Source organism: Morone saxatilis, unplaced genomic scaffold, assembly GCF_004916995.1.
Source record: "Morone saxatilis isolate NCDOM2014 unplaced genomic scaffold, NCSU_SB_2.0 Contig14, whole genome shotgun sequence".
Lineage (NCBI taxonomy): Eukaryota > Metazoa > Chordata > Actinopteri > Moronidae > Morone > Morone saxatilis.
The window spans coordinates 1,529,595-1,534,971 of NW_023339696.1; positions in this window are offsets into that span (position 1 = coordinate 1,529,595).

The window sequence follows — 5,377 nt, forward strand, 5'->3', positions numbered from 1 at the left end:
TCCTTTTCCTTGACCAACAGTGGCGATAAAGTGAAGCCGCAATAATCGCCCCCCTGCTGCCCCCCGGATTCTCCGGCCAACCTCTTCCAAGAAAACACCCTTAGCGTACCTTTGAATTACTTTCAGCTTGGGGTAAGCGTTTTATTTGCTACCCGGGAGTAGAACAATACAGCGGTTTCTTGCTAAGAACCATGGCGCTCATGATTTAGAAGGTGCTGTTCCCTGCAATCCGCAGGCCTGGTTTCACAGCTCCAGACGCGAACGCTGATCCAAGTGAGCCGCTGAAGGTCAGCAGGCGCGTATGAATGCCCATAAGGACGCCACATCCATCCCACCAAAAAGCAGGAAAAATCACAAAACAGGATTGGTGCCAAAGCGCCAGCGCCTGGTGAGGCCAAACCCCCACCTGAAACCATTCTGACTTAGCGCCAAGAAAGTTATTAGGTATTTCTCCAAATGAAAAACAAAAGCAATTAGGAAAATCTTCTCATTTAACAATCTTTTATCATCCCACAAAAAGATCGCTGAAGACACTTCTTTGTCCATACTCGATGCAATCCTCTTCATCACCATGAAACCTAAGTGTGTGCACTTTCTGGGTAGGTAACAGACCCAGGCACGTAATGTAGGCTGAACTGTTCACCTCAAAGCTGGCCGCTGAACTGCCCGATCTCCATTCTGTCCGCAAAACGTTTGGACGTGCCACGGTTGTGAAAGCATGTAGATTTATCAGTGTGTGAGCTCAGATCTTGAAGCACAACACAAGTGTTGACTGATCCTTGTAGGTTACAAGCCGCCCCTTGGCCCACGGAGTGAATATACTAACAGGACTGTGCTGGATCACTGCTGCTGTGGCTCACAGAGGACAGAAGCATGTCGTCTAATCAGAAAGGTTGTTGGTTTAAATCCCCCAGGCTCCTCTCGCCACGTTGTCGGAAGTAACCTTCGAGCAAGAATACTGAACCCCCAACATTGGCTCCTGATGCTATGCCATCGGTTTGTGAAGTGTATGAATGAGTTATGTTTCTGTTTGATGGAACTTTGCCATCACTGAGTGAATGTGATGTGAAAGGGTGATGTGGCACGTAGGTGTAAAAGTGCTTTGAGTGGTCAGCTAAGACTAGAAGGGAGCTATACAAGTACAGTTCCATTTACCATTTACCATATATGTCACAAAATGTAGGAGCTGTTTTAACGCTTTTTAACTGCCTCGCAAACTCTTAAAGGACAGAGACAATTGTTTTGAACTCTTGATTATACGCTTACATCGCACTGATTTGTTCAATAAAATGTCATTATTAGGAAATAATTAAAGAGGTCCAGAACTCATGGCCTTATAGCTGGCTATGATGTGAACCTACCCTTAAAACTGAATTTCTACCAAGTTAAGTTTGGGTCTTACTCTCTGTTATTAACCTACAACTGTCACAAAGCGCCTATATAACATTACTGCTGCTTGCAAACAAGAATAAACACATGCCAGATGTCTGCTGAAAAAACACATATTATAGCTGCAATGATATAGGCTAAATTAATTTATAAATAACTATGTAAATACAGAATTTAATAAGTAAAAATATTTATCAGCCGGGGGGGAACTTCAGAGGAGATTCAACGACATGCACAGCAGTGAGTCACTCACTAACATCTGCTTGTGTTTATTCCCTGAAAAAGGCTGAACAAAATGCAGTTTTCCATCCGAAGCAGTTTGTGTCCTCCTCAAACTGCAATTATACCGTAAGGCAGCTGTCCCAGAACTAGAAGAGCAGTTCTAGAATAGCAAATCCTGCCAAACTGTTTAGTTTGATAAGTGTGTGTCCATGCACCAAACAGATATGAACATGTGTTTGCAGACTGAGCTGTCGACTAGTTCCAAGGGAAAAGGTTAGTGAGGTCAGTGGTCCGACCACATCTCCGACCAAATTCAGTGCTCCGACCACATCCGACCACATTCAGTGCTGCGACCCACATTTAAGTTGGAAAGACATGAGACACCTCTGAGTCATCTTGTTTGTTTGGTCCTCAAAATCCCAAAGACCAGCATGTTTGTTCACAATGTGCAGCTTAATTCCATAAGTGTACCTTCCACACAACAGTTCTTTCAATTCTAAAATGTTTGAAACCATGCATCTGGGCTTATGAACATGGAAAGATCTATAGGGTGTCATGGGGTGGCAGTTGTCACCCCTAAAAGATGACTCAGTTTGGTATAAATGCTGTTAAATTGAATACATTATAGGTCCAGTAGGATTTAGTGGCATCTAACAACTCCATCGCGTCACCCTCCCCTTCCAAGCAGAAAGGAGAAACTATGGTGACGCGGAATGGCTGCGGAGTGTACAAAAAACAAACCCCTATCTAGAGCCAGTGTTTAATTTGTTGCTTCTGGGCTACTGTAGAAAGATGGTGGTTCAACATGGCAGACTCTATGGAAGGCGACCCGTGGCAACTATATATGAAAACACCTCATTCTAATGTAACAAAAACACAATGATTCTTATATTCAAGTGATTATACACTAATGGAAACATACCTATGAATATTACATTACATTTGTCACAATAGATCCTCCTAAATGTTACACACTGGACCTTTAGGTTAGATTAAATTGAAAAACAATGTGTTCAAAAACGGAAATTAAAACATAATTTAATGATCTATTATGGCCAAATTCAGCTTAAGTTTCAGTTTAAGATTCAGACATAAACCATGTATTGATACTAATGAGCCATAATAATGTTTTTGAGTTCAAATATCTTCATTTGGGGACTTTTGCAAACAAATATTGATGTACGTGATTGTTCTCCATGAATATTTGCTCAGCTTATTAATGTATATGAATGCATACAATATACACCTGTTACGTTAGACAGAGGAACCCAAAAGCAAACCACAAACTCGGTTGGTATGATTCCGAAAGACAGGCTTTATTGAAAATCCGGGCAATGAAATGGTGAGGTGTAGCTCCTGCTAGCAGTGGTGAGACGATATGACTAGATCCCAGGCAGAGTGGAACTGGAAGATTACGGCAGCGTGGCAGGCAGGAAGCAGCAGGCAGGTAGCTACAGCGAAGGGTATGATCCTGGGACACGGGGGAAAAACAAGGTTAAAGTTCACAGCAAAAAACTGACGTTTTAGATACATTAAACGTGGGGTGTATTCTCATTGACTGGGGAAGCTTGAGTCTGACAGCTGAAGAGTTAATAATTCTTTCAATCTGAAAGGGGCCAATGTAGCAAGGCGAGAGTTTTCTAAAGTCTGTTTTTAAGGGGATGTCTTGAAAGGAAAGCCAAACCTTCTGACCTGGTTTGTAGGCAGGAGCAGGATTCCAGGGACGATTAATGATTTGACGGTTGCAGTCTGCGGAGCGAAGCAGGGCCGAGCGAGCATCTCTCCAGATCATCTGACGACGAGCATGAACGAACATGAGCCTGGACAGAAGGAACTGCAATCTCCTCCTCCTTACAGAGAGCAGAGGAGGCTGATAGCCCAATGAACACTGAAATGGGGTCATACCTGTAGCGGTGCAGACCAGGGAGTTGTGGGAATATTCCACCCATGGCAGCTGTTTACTCCATGAAGATGGATTGTTAGCAGTGATGCAACGGAGGGCAGCTTCCAAGTCCTGATTTGCTTGTTCCGTTTGTCCATTAGTCTGGGGATGAAAACCAGAGGAAAGACTCACCAAGGCTCTGAGGGATCAACAGAAGGATTTCCAAAAATGAGAGATGGATTTAGGGCCACTGTCAAAGACTATGTCCGAAGGTATCCCATGCAAGCAGAACACATGATGCACTAGGTGGTCAGCAGTCTCACAAGCTGTGGGGAGTTTAGGGAGAACCACAAAATGGACAGCTTTGGAGAATCGATCCACAATAGTTAAAATTACTGTGTTACCTCGTGAGGGAGGAAGGCCTGTGACAAAGTCCAGAGCTATATTGGTCCAGGGACTTCCTGGTATGGGCAATGGACGGAGCAAACCAGCTGGAGCCTGATAGGAGGCTTTTCCGCGGGCACACACAGTACAGGCAGTCCGTTTCCATGGTAGGCCACCAGAAATGTTGTCAAAGGAGGGACAGGGTACGGACTATGCCAGGATGGCAGGCAAACCTGGAAGTATGCCCCGACAGAAGCACCTGTGAATGGACAGAGTCGGGAACAAAAAGTCTATTAGGTGGACCGTTACCTGGGTCAGGTTGTACCTGCTGGGCCTCCCTCACCAAGGACTCCACCTCCCAAGTCACTGCAGCACACAGGAGGATGGAAGAATGGTGTCTGGCCTTGAGGGAACCTCTCCTGTGAAAAACTGTCGGGAGAAAGCATCAGGTTTACATTCTTAGAACCCAGACGGTAAGTTAGAGTAAAGTTAAACTGACCAAAAAACAGGGCCCAGCGGGCTTGGTGAGAGTTCAGCCGCTTAGCAGTTTGGATGTAGGTCAAATTCTTATAGTTGGTCCAAACGATGAAAGGGTGTTCTGCTCCCTCTAGCCAGTGTCTCCACTCCTCCAAGGCTAGTTTAACTGTCAACAATTCCTGGAATAGAGCGCTGGGACAAGACCGCCCCGACTCCAGTGTCAGAAGCATCCACTGTCCTCACCTGCCTGCTCTCCACAATGAAGCCTAGGAAACTCACAGAGTTGGTGTGGAACTCACACTTCTCCGCCTTGACAATCAGTTTGTTCTCCAGGAGCCTTTGCAGCACTTGCCAGACATAGAGAGTGTGTTCCTGGAGGTTCTGGGAGAAGATGAGAATGTTGTCTAGGTAGACAAACACAAAACGGTTAAGGAAGTCTCTGAGAACATCATTCACCAATGCCTGAAACACTGCAGGGGCATTGGTTAGGCTGAAAGACATAACTAAGTATTCAAAGTGTCCTAACGGTGTGTTGAATGCTGTCTTCCATTCACCCCCCTCCCTAATCCTAACCAAGTGGTATGCATTCCTCAGGTGCAGCTTTGAGAAGACAGTGGCACCGTGAAGGGGTTTAAAAGCTGAACTTATAAGTGGCAGTGACAGTTATGTTATTCAGGCCCCGGTAATCAATGCATGGACGAAGGGTTTTGTCTTTCTTGGATACAAAGAAGAACCCAGCACCAACAGGAGAGGAAGAGGGACGGATGATACCTGCATCAACAGAGTTGTTGATGTACTTTTCCATTGCCTCCCTTTCAGGACGAGACAGATTGTATAACCAGCTGGTAGTTAGAGGGGATCCAGGAAGGAGGTCAATGGCGCAGTCATAGGGGTGATGTGGTGGCATGATAGGGCCTTCTCCTTGCTGAAGACCTCCCCCAAATCATGATACTCAGGTGGGACAGAGGACAAATCTGGCGGCTCAGAGACTGGTTGGATGGTAGCTGCCTCTGGTGGAGGGAG